At 44.3% G+C, this 18,491-nt stretch overlaps 1 long non-coding RNA gene, 2 other non-coding genes and 1 pseudogene across 3 annotated transcripts; 2 read left to right on the top strand and 2 right to left on the bottom strand.

Annotated features, from left to right (window-relative positions):
• Positions 1–2,142: 2,142 nt before the first annotated feature.
• LOC142998336 (5S ribosomal RNA) lies at positions 2,143–2,251 on the bottom strand (annotated as a pseudogene).
• A 4,523-nt stretch (positions 2,252–6,774) lies between these two features.
• LOC142997008 (uncharacterized) lies at positions 6,775–8,459 on the bottom strand. The gene is made up of 3 exons (XR_012961798.1): positions 8,431–8,459; positions 8,153–8,199; positions 6,775–6,955 (listed from the first exon to the last, which is right to left on the bottom strand). It is a non-coding gene; the product is annotated as an uncharacterized LOC142997008 (long non-coding RNA).
• Positions 8,460–14,643: 6,184 nt separating this feature from the next.
• On the top strand, positions 14,644–14,716 carry trnak-cuu (transfer RNA lysine (anticodon CUU)). Its single transcript has one exon. It is a non-coding gene; the product is annotated as a tRNA-Lys (tRNA).
• Positions 14,717–16,781: 2,065 nt separating this feature from the next.
• On the top strand, positions 16,782–16,854 carry trnak-cuu (transfer RNA lysine (anticodon CUU)). Its single transcript has one exon. It is a non-coding gene; the product is annotated as a tRNA-Lys (tRNA).
• The last annotated feature ends 1,637 nt before the right edge of the window (positions 16,855–18,491 follow it).

Genomic DNA, 18,491 nt, shown 5'->3' with positions numbered 1-18,491 from the left:
ACCATGACATCACAACATCACATGACATCACACGACACCCCATATGACATCACATGATATCATAGCTGAAGATGCCCATAGCTCAAGATGCCCAATATGTCCTAATATGCCCAATATGTCCTAATATGTCCCAATATTGCAATTGACTTTTGGGGTACTAACTTGTCTAATGTTTGATTTTGTTAAGCTCACTTATGGCCCTTACAAAGAAGCTGTTCTTCAGTCTGGTGGTGCTGCTTCAGTGATCTGTATCACCTTCCAGAGGGTAACAGACAGAACAGGGAGTTACAAGGGTGGGATGCATCTTTCAGGATGGTGTTGGCACTGCGGAGACAACGAGTCTTAAAAATGTCATCCAGAGAGGGCAGGGGAAGTCCTTTCAACAGTCCTGAGTGAGTTTTTGGCGATCTGCCTCAGTGCAGTTTGCATACCAAGCTGTCAGACAGTATGTTAGGACGCTTTCTATAAAGCATTGGTAGAAGGCCCTGAGCAGCTCTGCAGACAGGTGGTTCTTCTTCAGTGTGCGGAGGAAATAGAGTCGCTGCTGCGCCTTTTTGACGAGGGCCGAGGTGTTCACAGTCCAATTAAGGTCTTCACTAACGTAAGTCCCCAGGAGCTTGAAGCAGCGAACCCTCTCCACCTCCTCTCCCCTGATGACAAGAGGACTGTGGTCCTCATGGTGTCTCCTGAAGTCAATGATGAGTTCTTTTGTCTTTTTAATGTTCAGTGTGAGGTTGTTGTCCATGCACCAGTAAACGAGGAGAGCAGCCACACAGAGGCTCTTTATAGGTGAGACAGACCAGGTTCAAGTCACTGTGTACACATGACTACACTCAAGTTCATGTATATCACAATTTACATGATGCCTTCATCAGAAACACACATTTCCGGATAACAAAGTCTTACCTAATGAAACTGATAATCATCACATAGAACATAAAGAGGGACCACTAACATCTCTGATGCTCACTTTCATCATCATCCTCATCATCATCGTCACACAGTGGCTTGTGTACTTCACTTCTCATGTGCATTCATTCTTCTTATATCATGACCATGTGCAATACTAATTTTCTTAATGTATGCTTTCATATAAGATAAGAAAAGATACAACTTTATTCTCCAGAGGGAAATTGCTGTGCAGTTACAGCACAGTCGAGTATGAAACAAAAGAATCACCTCTAGAGCAAGATAAGCGAGTGTGTGTGAGCAATAAGCGGTACAAAGTACATACATTCCAATAAAATATATCTTTCTTTATCTATCTGTAATGTTGGCTCATTTGCCAATTGTAGAATATTCACAGTTATTATGTTCCATTTTCAAGCTTCTTAAATGTTATTGTACCTTTGTAAAGCTGTGCAGCATTGAGTGAAGTGTAAAAAGTGGCACTGAGTTACAGCGGAAATAATAATTCCAGAAATTGGACTGAAGGAGAAACAGCGCCCCCTGCTGCTCAGAGGGCCAAAACACTTACGGCACGGGGTATCTCCCATTGAAGTACTAACCCCACCCAACCCTGCTTAGCTTCCGAGATCAGACGAGATCAGGCGAGATGGGGCGTGTTCAGAGTGGTATGGCCGTAAACGAGGAGAGCAGCCACACTGAGGCTCTTTATAGGTGAGACAGACCCAGATTCCTTATGAACCTAAATGTATCCCAGCTTCATTTTAAATATTGTCAAATCAATTTTTACATTGTAGCCACATCTTTTGTGATTTCTTTTTCTTTTCACTGCACGGCTGGATTCTTTTAAATAAATGTGAGTCCATTCCTCAGGCACCTTGTGTTTGAAATGTGCCACACACTTACACTCTTCTTGTGTAGTAGTAATATTAATAATGGAAAGAGTGCAAGTACTAATAACAGCTGACCTATGGCCATGTGCAATACTATTTTTCTGAATAAATGTTTTCTTCTTTCCTTGGTAATGTAACCGTAATGTTTATTAATTTGCTAATTGTAGAAGTTTTCAGTAATTATGTTTCATTTTACATCTCCTTAAATGTCTTGGTACCTTTGTAAAGCTGTGCAGCATTGAGTGAAGTGTAAAAAGTAAAAAGGCACTGAGTCACAGTGGCAATAATATTCCTGAAATTGGAAAAGGAGAAACAGTGCCCCCTGCTGCTCAGAGGGTCAAAATAATTACAGCACCGGGTATTCCCAGGCGGTCTACCATCCAAGTACTACACCGGCCTGACCCTGCTTAACTTCCGAGATCGGGCGTGTTCAGAGTGGTATGGCCGTAAATGAGTAGTACAGTCACACAGAGGCTCCTCAAAGGTATATAGGTACAAAGGAGTTTCGGAACTACGACAGAATGCTACAGAGTAAATAACCATGAAATATGTTTGGTTTTGCCATCCTCTTCTTCTTAGTATTCACTGCAATTAAAGTAAGTAGTGGTGAAATGATCGGCTCAGGTAATCATAGTTACGGTAGTTTGCTAAGTTACCCGTGATGTCTCAACATTAATCTGACAGTTACTCTTGTGTAATAGTTGTATTAAAGTCTGCTGAGGTCCAGGAGGTCTGAAAGCAGAAGTTCTTAAGTGGAATCTGAGCTTCTCAATGTGCTACAGAATCTATTTTCACACACCAAATGAAAACTACAAAATGCTTCATTCAACATTTAGTCCTGCACAGCTGTTTGATTGTTGCTGATTTCTGTATTTGATCTCTTTAGCTGAATATATTCTGCAGTAATGATTCTCCACTGTGGTCTAAACCATAATCATCCTCATCCTCATCTTCGTCATCCTCCTCCTCGTTCTCAGGCTTCTGTCAGTAAATGAGGATGATGCTTTTGTGACAGGATCCAGCAGAACATGTCAAATATCTGAAATCCATCTCTAAATATGTCTGAAAAGCAACAAATCTATTCTCAGACTTTTTGGTGATTTTGTGGTTTATGGACAGAAAAAGCATCAAGAACAAATCTGATCAAAGAAGCGATTTTTACTGCTAAACACTTTGCTGTACATGACAGGTCAAAACAGCTTCAAGTCGTCAATCAAAGCCCAAAGTGTCCAAATGACTTTAGACTCCAAAGAATTCAAAGTGACTCATAAATTGTCTTTATTCTTTCTTTCTTGCTCCACACTTTCAGTCTTTCATTCTTTCCTTTTCACAGGTTTCAGGAAAGATAGAGAGAGAGAGAGAAAGAGAGAGAGAGAGAGAGACCTACAGATAATACAGAGTCACTGATGAACCAGATGAGCCAATGGTCCTCCAGAACCCAAATCCAGCATAGAGAGTGTGGTTGTGAAGGTGTAGAGGTGGATCAGTGTGTCAGAGACGCTGTAGAAGGACAGAGTGCCAGCAGGACAGTCCACATACACTTCTACACTTTGAGGGACAGACAGGACACAGGGACACTGAGGGACGTCTCTTTGTTATCGGAATCAGAATCAGAATCAGAATTGCTTTATTTGCCAATTAAGTTTACACTTAAGAGGAATTTGCTCTGGTTCTAGGTGCGAACGTATAACATATAGAAAAGACAACAAGAAACAACATATAAAACAACATATAGGAACAGCAGCTCGGCGAATACTTAAATTAAAAACACACTAAATTAAATAAGTTAACTAAATGAATACTGATGAATAAAGTGGTAAAAAATGTGCAGGGGTTTATTGTAATAAATTAACTTAAGAATACTGTTAAATAAAGTGAATGTGCAGAGGTTTATTATGAGTCAGTGGAAGACCTGGGCCTTGTTGATAAGGCCCACTGCAGAGGGAAAGAAACTCGATTTGTGGCGTGAGGTTTTGGTCCTGACGGACCTCAGCCTCCTGCCCGAGGGGAGGGTTGAAAACAGTTTGTGTCCAGGGTGGGAGGGGTCGGCCAGAATCTTGCCTTCCCGCTTCAGGGTCCGGGAGGCGTACAGGTCACCTTCTCTGCACAGCGGATGATACGAGGCAGCCTGCCCTTGTCCTTGGCAGTGGCTGCAGCGAACCAGGCGGTGATGGAGGAGGTGAGGATGGACTCAATGATGGCAGAGTAGAAGTGTACCATCAATGTCTTTGGCAGGCTGAACTTCTTCAGCTGCTGCACATCCTTTGCTGGGCTTTTTTGGTGAGGGAGCTGATGTTGAGCTCCCACTTGAGGTCCTAGGAGATGATGGCTCCCAGGAAATGAAAGGACTCCACAGTGTCAACTGGGGAGTCACACAGAGTGATGGGGGCGGTCGGGGCTGCGTTCAGTCGGAAATCCACGACCATCTCTTTTGTTTTCAGAGCATTAAGCTCCAGATTGTTACACCTGCACCAATTCACCAGACCGTCAGTCTCCTGCCTGTAGGCAGACTCGTCCCCATCAGAGATGAGTCCAATGAGGGTGGTGTCGTCCGTGAACTTCAGGAGTTGGACTGACTGATGACTGGAGGTGCAGTCGTTTGTGTATAAGGAGAAGAGCAGAGGGGAAAGAACGCAGCCTTGAGGGGAACCGATGCTGATGGAGCGTGAGGCAGAGACGTGTTTCACCAGCTTCACATGCTGCATCCTGTCAGTCAGGAAGTCTGTGATCCACCTGCAGGTGGAGTCGGCCACGTGGAGCTGGGAGAGCTTGTCCTGCAGCAGTGAGGGGATGATGGTGTTAAAGGCAGAGCTGAAGTCAACAAACAGGATCCTGGCATGGGTTCATGCGGCGTCCAGGTGCTGGAGGGTGAAGTGAAGGGCCATGTTGACAGCGTCGTCTACAGACCTGTTGGCTCTGTAGGCGAACTGCAGGGGGTCCAGGAGGGAGTCGGTGAGGGATTTCAGGTGGTGCAGCACCAGGCGCTCAAAATACTTCATGACTACAGAGGTAAGAGCGACGAGTCTGCAGTCGTTAAGTCCTGTGGTCCTTGGCTTCTTGGGGATAGAGATGATGGTGGACGCTTTGAAGCAGGCTGGTACATGGCATGTCTCCAATGCGGTGTTAAAGATGTCGGTGAACACCGGAGACAGCTGATCGGTTCAGTGCTTCAGCGTGGAGGGGGAGACAGAGTCCGGGCCGGCAGCTTTGCGGGGGTTCTTTCTCTTGAACAGCCTCTTAACGTCCCTCTCTAGAAGTGAGAGGGTCGTTGATGAGGTGGGGGAGGAGGGGGCCTCTGTGATGGCCAAATGTGAGGAGGTGGAGGGGAAGGTGATTGCCGTAGGTGTCATGTGGGACGGTGTCAGAACTGACAGCTTGACCATCAAAGCGACAGTAAAACTCATTCAACCTGTTGGCGAGGCACAGATCATTTAAGGACTGAGCGGGTTTAGGCTTATAGTTTGTGATTTTACGGAGACCCTTCCACACAGATGCAGTGTCATTAGCTGCAAACTGCTGCTTCAGTTTCACCGAGTACAGTTTCTTAGCATCTGTCACGGCCTTGCTTAATCTGTATTTAGCCTCTTTGAACCCGTCTCTCTCCCCACTCCTAAATGCCTGCACCTTCTGCGGGCGGAGCTGCATGAGTTTTTCTGTGTACCAGGGTTTGTCGTTGTTGAAACTCACCCTGGTACGTGTCGGTACACAGCTGTCCTCACAGAAGCTGATGTATGACGTCACAGCCTCTGTGTACTCGTCCAGGCTGACGGTGTCAGACATGAAAACGTCCCAGTCAGTACAGTCAAAGCATGCCTGAAGATTCTCTAGAGCCTCACAGGTCCTCACAACAGGTTTACACAGTTTGAGTTTCTGCCTGTATATGGGAATCAGATGGACCATGGCGTGGTCCGAGTGTCCCAGTGGTGCACGGGGGACGGCGTGATAAGCCCCACTGACTGTGGTGTAACAATGATCCAAGGTGTTCTCCTCTCTGGTCGGACATTTAATGAATTGTCTTTATTTGGGGAGTTCATGGGTTAGATTTCCTTTGTTTAAGTCGCCGAGGACAATTACTAGCCGGATTGGTTCGTTCCACACACAGAATCTGATCGTCAGGTGCGTGTTGAGCCTCTTGCGCATTGGCGCTCGGTGGAATGTAAACACCGACCAGAATGAATGAAGCGAACTCACGGGGGGAATAAAAGGGTTTGCAATTGATAATGAATATTTTCAGAGTAGGAGAGCAGTGCTGTGGGATAACTGTCACATCTTTGCACCAGCCACTGTTGGTGTAAAAACAGATACCTCCACTTTTCGATTTGCCAGAAAGTTCGGTTACACGGTCCGCTCTGAGCAGCTCGAAGCCCGTCAGCTGAAGCGCGGTGTCTGGCGTTAAACCGCTGAGCCAGGTCTCTGTGAAGCACAGAACTGAAGCTGCAGAGAAGTCTCTGTTTCTCCCCACCAGTGAATGGAGTTCATCAAGTGTGTTGCACAGTGAGCGCACATTAGAGAGAAAAATCCCCGGAAGCGGAGTACGTAATCCGCGCCTTCGGGGACGCACAAGTACGCCGGCTCGCTTTCCTCTCCTGCGGCGTTTCACTGCGTTAGCAAGGGCTAGTGAGCCCTTGACTATAATGTCCAGTATTTCTACAGATGAAATTAGAAAAGTGGGAAGCAGATCCACTGGAGTAGATCCCCTGATGTTTAGGAGCTCCTCTCTGCTGAGAGAGGCCCCAAGAGCGGAGTTTGACAAACAAGCAAACAAACAAATAACAAAAAACAAGTCGCACCGAAACACCGAGACTGCCATACGCAGCGCCATCTTAGATCGATAGTTATTGTGCCTGACAGAGCAATCGTGAGGATCACAGCATCTTAGACTCCAGGACTGATTTTTTCCTCCAAAGTAGATGTCTCCTCTGTCTCCTTTCCTCTTGATTCCTCTGTAACTCACTGTTATATCAATGTCTCCTCTCCACCTCCCAGTAACAGCGACCAGTCAGACCATTTCTACACAGCAGCTGAGGACTGAGATCAAACCTCTCTGGATGATCAGGATGTGGCTGCTCCTCTCTCACGTGTCACCTTCCTGTTGTTGTCAGACAGTTTGAGTCTTCTGTTCGCTGTGTTTGGGTCCAGTTCCAGTTCACAAACATCTAATGGACAGAAAAAGACAGAAACAGCAGCAGTTTATCATCAAACACAGCTGCTGCCTTTATTATTCACTCATTTATTCACTACTGCACTTTGAACTCTGACTCACTGTCACTTTCTACTGACACACGATTAATATCTAAATACTCAATCAATAACAAGCCTTTCTTTGTTTTGATCCTCACAGATCATCAGATCTAAACAGGAAACCACAACTGAATTCCCCCCCCCTATTTTATCACAAATCAATAATCTGAAAGTTTCCATCAACATCAACATCAACATCAATGTTTGGATTTAGAAAACAAATCCAGCAATCAACTAATGATCTTTTTCATTATCAATGAATCAACCACTTCTCTTAGGAATTTCCAGCTTGTTTCCTCTCCTAATCTCTCTAATAGAACCTTTATGTAAGCAGGTCAAGTCTAATTCAGATGCAAATGTCTTGGCCAAGAAAGCAGCATCACACAGGCAGACATGAGAACAAACAGGGTGAAACTATCGACCATTCTATCGCAGTCAAACCTCCATTTGGATGGAGAGCATCTGGATGAGCAACAGAGGAGACAGACGCAGTCACAAGTCCTTTAGAAGGGAAACTAACTCCAGAAGAAATCAGCTAAGACTTTTTCAAGTCTTTGTCTAAGTTGTTCCGAATGTAGGAGCAGCAAATTTCAGCTGCTGGTAGAACGCTGCTAGCAGCTACTTTGACCAACAAACTCATCGTGAACCGCAACAGATGGAGCTCCGGCTGTGACATGCTACACTCAGGATTTAATGGGCATTGTGAGGCAGAGTGGCACGTTGTTCAATCGCTAAAGCAGTGGTTCCCAAAGTGGGGGTCCTTTGTAAGGCAAGGCAGATGAAGGAGGCGATACTTCTTGGTATGGCAGCAGGAGAATGAGTGATTACCCGCTGCTAGGTAGGAGAGCCGTGGCCACCTTTTGCCACATCCAACCTATGTGAGCCTCGATAAAAAACAAATACAGGTGGAAGCTGGACATTGAAACTGAACTAAGAGTGTCAGTCTTAGTTCAGGATGTGGCTGCTCCTCTCTCACTGCTTCTCTCTCAAGCTACAACCTCGATTTGAAACAATCTGCAGCACAAAGCAAGCCCACAGCAGTCACTGAGAAGATGTGGGGATTAAGCTGTCATTAGTGCAAAGAAAATGGATCAAAGTCACATCAAACTTACATTTCCTCAGACCAGCTTTGATCCACTGCTGTCCACCATGATCCATCCTGCAGGAAGACACACACACACACACACACACACACACACACACACACACACACACACACACACACACACACACACACACACACACACACACACACACACACACACACACACACACACACACACACACACACACACACACACACACACACACACACACACACACAGCACGTTAGTGATTATTGATTTGGAGACAGGGTTTTTACCTTCACCCACAGGGAGACTGTCCACACCTGAGTGTCCACTCTGTAGTTGTGTCCTTACCTGAGAGTGTGCAGTCTCCAGCGAGGACTCTCCACTCCAGCAGACAGCACCTTCTCTCCTGCGTCTCGTGGTTGGTTGAGAGAGAGAGAGAGAGAGAGAGAGAGAGAGAGAGAGAGAGAGTGAGAGTGTGTGTGTGAATGGGAGTTTGGTCAAACATGGAGGAGGAAGGAGCTCAAATATCCTCCAGGAAACAGAAACGTCTAAGTGATGTTCGCGTCATGACTTCTTCAGTAGGAACATTTATATGGTCCCTGATACAAAGAGCAGAGTCCTGACCTGAGAGTCTCCAGCTGACAGTGTGGACTCTCCAGTCCAGCAGACAGCAGCTTCACTCTTAAATCCTGCAGGTCATTGTTACTCAGGTCCAGGTCTCTGAGACTGGAGGACCGGGAGCAGAGGACTGAGGACAGAGCTTCACAGACACTCAGTTCAGATCACTGGCAGCGGCCTGAGAAGAGCCTCCTCTGAAGCAGAGTATGTCTTCAGGTCAAACACATCCAGATCTTCCTCTGATGACAGTAAGAAGAAGGCCAGAGCAGACCACTGAGCAGGAGACAGTGTGTTCATGGAGAGCCGCCCTGAGCTCAGACCTGTGCGAACACTCCTGAGTACACTGAAGCTGCTGTGATGTCGATGCCACACTCAGGTCTGATTCATGGAAGATCAGGTTTCCTTTCTGCTGCTGATCAAAGGCCAGTTTTCCCAGAGACTCCATCATCTTCCTGCTCTCTGTATTCCAGAGTGGATCTGTCTCTGCTCCTCCATCATACTTGATGTTCTTCAGTTTGGTCTGAACCACCAGGAAGTGGATGTACATCTCAGTCAGGGTCTTGGGCAGCTCTCCTCTCTCTATGGTCTTCATTATGTCCTCCAGAACTGTGGCAGTGATCCAGCAGAAGACTGGAATGTGGCACATGATGTGGAGGCTTTGTGAGGTCTTGATGTGGGAGATGATGCTGTTGGCCTGCTCATCATCGCTGAGTCTCTTCCTGAAGTTTGTCAGCAGAAGATCCACTGAGGTGGACTCTCTAACTTGGGTCAGGATCTCACCTTTGTGGAAGTCCAAAAGAAGTCGACACTCATCCAGACCATCCAGGATGAAGACGACCTGGAAGTCTTCAAAGCTGCAGATTCCTGCTTCTTTGGTTTCAGTAAAGAAGTGATGAAGAAGCTCCACCAAGCTGTACTTTCTCCCTCTCAGCACATTCAGTTCTCTGAAGGTGAATGGAAATGTGAGCTGGATGTGCCAGTTGGCTTTGCCTTCAGCCCAGTCCAGAGAGAACTTCTCTGTTAAGAGGGTTATCCCGATGCCAGCAATGCACTTTGTCATCAGTGTTCTGATGACAAAGTGAGGTGAGGCTTTAAAGATGTCTTCACATCTGATTGTTGTTTCTGCTCTCTGTGGTTTCCTGGATGCCGCTTCAATGTGTGTGACCTCATGTTCATGGTAGACCCTTCCAGCCCCTCCCTCTGTGATGTAGAGCTCTGTGTAGGTCTCATTCAGAGGGGTTTGCTTTCCTGCTTTAGCGACCCCCTCACACACACTCTGGAACGTCTGCTTCAGCTTAGACTTCAGTTTACGTTGGCACAGTGCAGCAAACCTTCTTGATTAAAAGACAACAGTCAGAGGAGGGAATCATGGAGAAGAACAGAAAACTACAGAGTAAAAAAGCATTTTGGAGAAGCATTTGTGGCTAGAGCTGTACAATAGTGTTCCAATAATGTTCCTGCACCTGTTCTAACCCTAACTCTAATCCCACTATTCTGAATTGCTCCAAAAAATCTCAAAAGATGCCTGCTAAACATGCCTGGCTAGCTCCGTCGGTAGAGCATGAGACTCAGGGACTTGGGTTCGAGCCCCACGTTGGGTGATTGTTTTTGAAAGAGGAGCTACTGAGAACATCCAACCATTTGAGGAAACAAATGTTGGGTACCAGGTAGAATCCCACCTTGTTTGTGGTGTCAGTCTGGCAAGCAAGCATTTCTAGCAGCAGTTGTCCATAGAGCACCATGAAATGCCAAAGGGCCAAAGAAAGGAGGAGCTATTAAGAATAGCCAAACATTTGAGTACACAAATGTGAGGTACTGACGTAGAATCCCACTTGTTTGTGGTGTCAGTCAGACAAGGAAGCATTTCTAGCAGCAGTCGTCAATAGAGTCCTTTGAAATGCCAAAACAACAGTCAGACCTTTGAAGTCCTATTTCAAAGCAGCTTTTAGGTCAAATGTATACCAGTGAAATATAATCGTTTTTTTTACTATTCTAAATTCCTCCAACAAATCTCAAAAGATAGCAGTTAAATATGCCTGTCTAGCTCAGTCGGTAGAGCATGAGACTCTTAATCTCAGGGTCCTGGGTTCAAGCCCCACGTTAGGCGATTGTTTTAGAAAAGGGGGCTACTGAGAACATCCAACCATTTACAAATCAAAAATGCTGGGATATAAGCCAGAATCCCACCTTGTTTGTGGTGTCAGTCAGGCAAGCAAGCATTTCTAGCAGCAGTTGTCCATAGAGCTCTTTGAAATGACAAAGGGCCAAAGAAAGGAGGAAATCTTGAGAATACCCAAACATTTGAGTACTCAAATTTGAGGTACTGACGTAGAACCCCACTTGTTTGTGGTGTCAGTCAGGCAAGCAAGCATTTCTAGCAGCAGTTGTCCATAGAGCTCCTTGATATGCCAACTGGTCAAAGAAACGAGGAGCTATAAAGAATAGCCAACCATTTGAGTACCCAAATGTGAGGTACTGACGTAAAATCCCACTTGTTTGTGGTGTCAGTCAGGCAAGGAAGCATTTCTAGCAGCAGTCTTCAATAGAGTCCTTTGAAATTCCAGAACAACAGTCAGACCTTTGAAGTCCTATTTCAAAGCAGCTTTTAGGTAAAATGTATACCAGTGAAATATAATCAGTTTTTTTACTATTCTAAATTGCTCTGAAAAATCTCAAAAGATAGCAATTAAATATGCCTGGCTAGCTCAGTTGGTAGAGCATGAGACTCTTAATCTCAGGGTCGTGGGTTTGAGCCCAGCGTTCGGCGATTGTCTTAGAAAAGGGGGCTACTGAGAACTTCCAACCATTTACAAATCAAAAATGTTGGGAAATAAGGCAGAATCCCACTTTGTTTGTGGCGTCAGTCAGGCAAGTAAGCATTTCTAGCAGCAGTTGTCCATAGAGCTCCTTGAAATGCCAAAGGGCCAAAGAAAAGAGGAGCTCTTGAGAATACCCAACCATTTGATTACTCAAATTTGAGGTACTGACGTAGAACCCCACTTGTTTGTGGTGTCAGTCAGGCAAGCAAGCATTTTTAGCAGCAGTTGTCTACAGAGTCCTTTGAAATGCCAAAACAACAGTCAGACCTTTGAAGTCCTATTTCAAAGCAGCTTTTGGGTAAAATGTATACCAGTGAAATATAATGTTTTTTTTTCCCATTCTAAATTGCTACAAAAAATTTCAGAAGATGCCTACTAAACAGCCCGGCTAGCTCAGTCGGTAGAGCATGAGACTCTTAATCTCAGGGTCGTGGGTTCGAGCCCCCCAGGGGGTTGTCTTTGAAAGAGGAGCTACTGAGAACATCCAACCATTTACACATCACAAATGTTGAGAAATAAGGCAGAATCCAACCTCCTTTGTGGTGTCAGTCAGGCAAGCAAGCATTTCTAGCAGTAGATGTCCATAGAGCTCCTTGAAATGCCAAAGGGTCAAAGAAAGGAGGAGCAATTAAGAATAGCCATCCATTTGAGTACCCAAATGTGAGGTACTGAAGTAGAATCCCACTTCTTTGCGGTGTCAGTCATGCAAGGAAGCATTTCTAGCAGCAGTCTTCAATAGAGTCCTTTGAAATTCCAGAACAACAGTCAGACCTTTGAAGTCCTATTTCAAAGCAGCTTTTGGGTAAAATGTATACCAGTGAAATATAATCAGTTTTTTTACTATTCTAAATTGCTACAAAAAATCTCAAAAGATAACGGTTAAATATGCCCGGCTAGCTCAGTCGGTAGAGCATGAGACTCTTAATCTCAGAGTCGTGGGTTCGAGCCCCAAGTTGGGCTATTGTTTTAGAAAAGGGGGCTACTGAGAACATCCAACCATTTACAAATTAAAAATGTTGGGAAATAAAGCAGCATCCCACCTTGTTTGTGGTGTCAGTCAGTCAGGCAAGCAAGCATTTCTAGCAGCAGTTGTCCATAGAGCTCCTTGATATGCCAACGGGTCAAAAAAAGGAGGCGCTATTAAGAATAGCCATCCATTTGAGTACCCAAATGTGAGGTACTGAAGTAGAATCCCACTTGTTTGCGGTGTCAGTCAGGCAAGGAAGCATTTCTAGCAGCAGTCGTCAACAGAGTCCTTTGAAATGCCAAACAACAGTCAGACCTTTGAAGTCCTATTTCAAAGCAGCTTTTGGGTAAAATGTATACCAGTGAAACATAATCTGTTTTTTTTCCCATTCTAAATTGCTTCAAAAAATCTCAGAAGATGCTTGCTAAACAGCCCGGCTAGCTCAGTCAGTAGAGCATGAGACTCTTAATCTCAGGGTCGTGGGTTGAGCCTCACGTTGGGCGGTTGTTTTTGAGAGAGGAGCTACTGAGAACTTCCAACCATTTACAATTCAAAAATGTTGGGAAATAAGGCAGAATCCCACCTCCTTTGTGGTGTCAGTCAGGCAAGCAACATTTCTAGCAGTAGATGTCCATAGAGCTCCTTGAAATGCCAAAGGGTCAAAGAAAGGAGGAGCAATTAAGAATAGCCATCCATTTGAGTACCCAAATGTGAGGTACTGAAGTAGAATCCCACTTCTTTGCGGTGTCAATCATGCAAGGAAGCATTTCTAGCAGCAGTCTTCAATAGAGTTCTTTGAAATTCCAGAACAACAGTCAGACCTTTGAAGTCCTATTTCAAAGCAGCTTTTGGGTAAAATGTATACCAGTGAAATATAATCCGTTTTTTTACTATTCTAAATTGCTCCGAAAGATCTCAAAAGATAACAGTTAAATATGCCCGGCTAGCTCAGTCGGTGGAGCATGAGGTACTGAAGTAGAATCCCACTTTTTTGCGGTGTCAGTCAGGCAAGGAAGCATTTCTAGCAGCAGTATTCAATAGAGTCCTTTGAAATGCCAAAACAACAGTCAGACCTTTGAAGTCCTATTTCAAAGCAGCTTTTGGGTAAAATGTATACCAGTGAAATTTAATCTGTTTTTTTTCTATTCTAAATTGCTCAAAAAATCTCAGAAGATGCCTCGTTAACATGCCCGGCTAGCTCAGTCGGTAAAGCATGAGACTCTTAATCTCAGGGTCTTTGGTTCGAGCCCCACGTTGGGCCATTGGTCTTGAAAGAGGAGCTACTGAGAACATCCAACCATTACAAATCACAAATGTTGGGAAATAAAGCAGCATCCCACCTTGTTTGTGGTGTCAGTCAGTCAGGCAAGCAAGCATTCTTAGCAGCAGTTGTCCATAGAGCTCCTTGATATGCCAACGGGTCAAAGAAAGGAGGCGCTATTAAGAATAGCCATCCATTTGAGTACCCAAATGTGAGGTACTGTTGAATTTCTCTCGTCTGAAATTCTGCATTCGTTTTCTTCAGCAACCTGAGGGGAAGGAATGAACAAAAGGAGCCAACAACTTCTTTTTTCTGAATATATTCAGGTCTCACCACGCTGACTTCAGGAGTCCGCCAAGAAGAGCCCCGTCTTTATTCTGGCTTCAGTATTTAAAAAGACGGGTTACATTTCATTGTTTCCTTTGTTTCACACTTTTATAAGCCAATAGCGTTATAGCCTTTGCCGTTTAATTATGCAGGGCTCCCCATCAGTTGCCCCCCCACCTAACACATTGTGACCTTGTATTTATCTCTTGAGTTTATTATGAATAACAACTCCATTTATGGGTTTGTCGGTTGTCTAATTCTTGTGACACCTATCTTCATGTGACCTCCGCCCTATTGGGTCAAACTATAATTCTAACAGTACTGAAGTAGAATCCCACTTGTTTGCGGTGTCAGTCAGGCAAGGAAGCATTTCTAGCAGCAGTCGTCAACAGAGTCCTTTGAAATGCCTAACAACAGTCAGACCTTTGAAGTCCTATTTCAAAGCAGCTTTTGGGTAAAATGTATACCAGTGAAATATAATCTGTTTTTTCACTATTCTAAATTGCTACAAAAATCTCAAAAGATAACAGTTAAAAATGCCCGGCTAGCTCAGTCGGTAGAGCATGAGACTCTTAATCTCAGGGTCGTGGGTTCAAGCCCCACGTTGGGCGATTCGTTTTGAAAGAGGAGCTACTGAGAACATCCAACCATTACAAATCACAAATGTTGGGAAATAAAGCAGCATCCCACCTTGTTTGTGGTGTCAATCAGTCAGGCAAGCAAGCATTCTTAGCAGCAGTTGTCCATAGAGCTCCTTGAAATGCCAAAACAACAGTCAGACCTTTGAAGTCCTATTTCAAAGCAGCTTTTGGGTAAAATGTATACCAGTGAAATTTAATCTGTTTTTTTTTCCATTCTAAACTGCTACAAAAAATCTCAGAAGATGCCTCAGAAACAGCCCGGCTAGCTCAGTCGGTAGAGCATGAGACTCTTAATCTCAAGGCCGGGGTTCGAGCCCCACGTTGGGCGGTTGTTTTTGAAAGAGGAGCTACTGAGAACATCCAACCATTACAAATCACAAATGTTGGGAAATAAGGCAGAATCCCACCTCCTTTGTGGTGTCAGTCAGGCAAGCAAGCATTTCTAGCAGTAGATGTCCATAGAGCTCCTTGAAATGCCAAAGGGTCAAAGAAAGGAGGAGCAATTAAGGATAGCCATCCATTTGAGTACCCAAATGTGAGGTACTGAAGTAGAATCCCACATCTTTGGGGTGTCAGTCATGCAAGGAAGCATTTCTAGCAGCAGTCTTCAATAGAGTCCTTTGAAATTCCAGAACAACAGTCAGACCTTTGAAGTTCTATTTCAAAGCAGCTTTTGGGTAAAATGTATACCAGTGAAATATAATACGTTTTTTTACTATTCTAAATTGCTCCGAAAGATCTCAAAAGATAACAGTTAATTATGCCCGGCTAGCTCAGTCGGTAGAGCATGAGGTACTGAAGTAGAATCCCACTTGTTTGCGGTGTCAGTCAGGCAAGGAAGCATTTCTAGCAGCAGTATTCAATAGAGTCCTTTGAAATGCCAAACAACAGTCAGACCTTTGAAGTCCTATTTCAAAGCAGCTTTTGGGTAAAATGTATACCAGTGAAATATAATCAGTTTTTTTACTATTCTAAATTGCTACAAAAAATCTCAAAAGATAACAGTTAAAAATGCCCGGCTAGCTCAGTCGGTAGAGCATGAGACTCTTAATCTCAGGGTCATGGGTTGGAGCCCCACGTTGGGCGATTGGTTTTGAAAGAGGAGCTACTGAGAACATCCAACCATTACAAATCACAAATGTTGGGAAATAAAGCAGCATCCCACCTTGTTTGTGGTGTCAGTCAGTCAGGCAAGCAAGCATTCTTAGCAGCAGTTGTCCATAGAGCTCCTTGATATGCCAACGGGTCAAAGAAAGGGGGCACTATTAAAAACAGCCATCCATTTGAGTACCCAAATGTGAGGTACTGAAGTAGAATCCCACTTGTTTGCGGTGTCAGTCAGGCAAGGAAGCATTTCTAGCAGCAGTCTTCAATAGAGTCCTTTGAAATGCCAAAACAACAGTCAGACCTTTGAAGTCCTATTTCAAAGCAGCTTTTGGGAAAAATTTATAGCAGTGAAATTTAATCTGTTTTTTTTTCTATTCTTAATTGCTCCAAAAAATCTTAGAAGATGCCCTGTAAACATGCCCGGCTAGCTCAGTCGGTAAAGCACGAGATTCTTTTTCTCAGGGTCTTTGGTTCAGGCCCCACGTTGGGCTATTGGTTTTGAAAGAGGAGCTACTGAGAACATCCAACCATATCAAATCACAAATGTTGGGAAATAAAGCAGCATCCCACCTTGTTTGTGGTGTCAGTCAGATAGGCAAGCAAGCATTCTTAGCAGCAGTTGTCCATAGAGCTCCTTGATATGCCAACGGGTCAAAGAAAGGAGGCGCTATTAAGAATAGCCATCCATTTGAGTACCCAAATGTGAGGTACTGAAGTAGAATCCCACTTGTTTGCGGTGTCAGTCAGGCAAGGAAGCATTTCTAGCAGCAGTCGTCAACAGAGTCCTTTGAAATGCCAAACAGCAGTCAGACCTTTGAAGTCCTATTTCAAAGCAGCTTTTGGGAAAAATGTATACCAGTGAAACATAATCTTTTATTTTTCCCATTCTAAATTGCTTCAAAAAATCTCAGAAGATGCCTGCGAAACAGCCCGGCTAGCTCAGTCGGTAGAGCATGAGACTCTTAATCTCAGGGTCGTGGGTTCGAGCCCTACGTTGGGCGGTTGGTTTTGAGAGAGGAGCTACTGAGAACTTCCAACCATTTACAAATCAAAAATGTTGGGAAATAAGGCAGAATCCCACCTCCTTCGTGGTGTCAGTCAGGCAAGCAAGCATTTCTAGCAGTAGATGTCCATAGAGCTCCTTGAAATGCCAAAGGGTCAAAGAAAAGAGGCGCTATTAAAAATAGCCATCCATTTGAGTACCCAAATGTGAGGTACTGAAGTAGAATCCCACTTGTTTGCGGTGTCAGTCAGGCAAGGAAGCATTTCTAGCAGCAGTATTCAATAGAGTCCTTTGAAATGCCAAAACAACAGTCATACCTTTGAAGTCCTATTTCAAAGCAGCTTTTGGGTAAAATGTATACCAGTGAAATATAATCTGTTTTTTTTCTCCATTCTCAATTGCTTCAAAAAATCTCAGAAGATGCCTTGTTAACATGCCCGGCTAGCTCGGTCGGTAGAGCATGAGACTCTTAATCTCAGGGTCGTGGGTTCGAGCCCCACGTTGGGTGATTGGTTTTGAAAGAGGAGCTGCTGAGAACATCCAACCATTACAAATCACAAATGTTGGGAAATAAAGCAGCATCCCACCTTGTTTGTGGTGTCAGTCAGTCAGGCAAGCAAGCATTCTGAGCAGCAGTTGTCCATAGAGCTCCTTGATATGCCAACAGGTCAAAGAAAGGAGGAGCTATTAAGAATAGCCATCCATTTGAGTACCCAAATGTGAGGTACTGAAGTAGAATCCCACTTGTTTGCGGTGTCAGTCAGGCAAGGAAGCATTTCTAGCAGCAGTATTCAATAGAGTCCTTTGAAATGCCAAACAACAGTCAGACCTTTGAAGTCCTATTTCAAAGCAGCTTTTGGGTAAAATGTATACCAGTGAAATATAATCAGTTTTTTTACTATTCTAAATAGCTCCGAAAGATCTCAAAAGATAACAGTTAAATATGCCCGGCTAGCTCAGTCGGTAGAGCATGAGGTACTGAAGTAGAATCCCACTTGTTTGCGGTGTCAGTCAGGCAAGGAAGCATTTCTAGCAGCAGTATTCAATAGAGTCCTTTGAAATGCCAAAACAACAGTCAGACCTTTGAAGTCCTATTTCAAAGCAGCTTTTGGGTAAAATGTATACCAGTGAAATATAATCTGTTTTTTTTTCCATTCTAAATTGCTACAAAAAATCTCAGAAGATGCCTTGTTAACATGCCCGGCTAGCTCAGTCGGTAAAGCATGAGATTCTTTTTCTCAGGGTCTTTGGTTCAGGCCCCACGTTGGGCTATTGGTTTTGAAAGAGGAGCTACTGAGAACATCCAACCATATCAAATCACAAATGTTGGGAAATAAAGCAGCATCCCACCTTGTTTGTGGTGTCAGTCAGATAGGCAAGCAAGCATTCTTAGCAGCAGTTGTCCATAGAGCTCCTTGATATGCTAACGGGTCAAAGAAAGGAGGCGCTATTAAGAATAGCCATCCATTTGAGTACCCAAATGTGAGGTACTGAAGTAGAATCCCACTTGTTTGCGGTGTCAGTCAGGCAAGGAAGCATTTCTAGCAGCAGTCGTCAACAGAGTCCTTTGAAATGCCAAACAGCAGTCAGACCTTTGAAGTCCTATTTCAAAGCAGCTTTTGGGTAAAATGTATA

The sequence above is a fragment of the Genypterus blacodes genome, unplaced genomic scaffold (assembly GCF_046128005.1).
Source record: "Genypterus blacodes isolate CSIRO-AG114 ecotype Tasmania unplaced genomic scaffold, CSIRO-AGI_Gbla_v1 ptg000039l_1, whole genome shotgun sequence".
In the NCBI taxonomy this organism is placed as follows: domain Eukaryota; kingdom Metazoa; phylum Chordata; class Actinopteri; order Ophidiiformes; family Ophidiidae; genus Genypterus; species Genypterus blacodes.
This window is presented reverse-complemented; position numbering and strand designations above follow the sequence as displayed.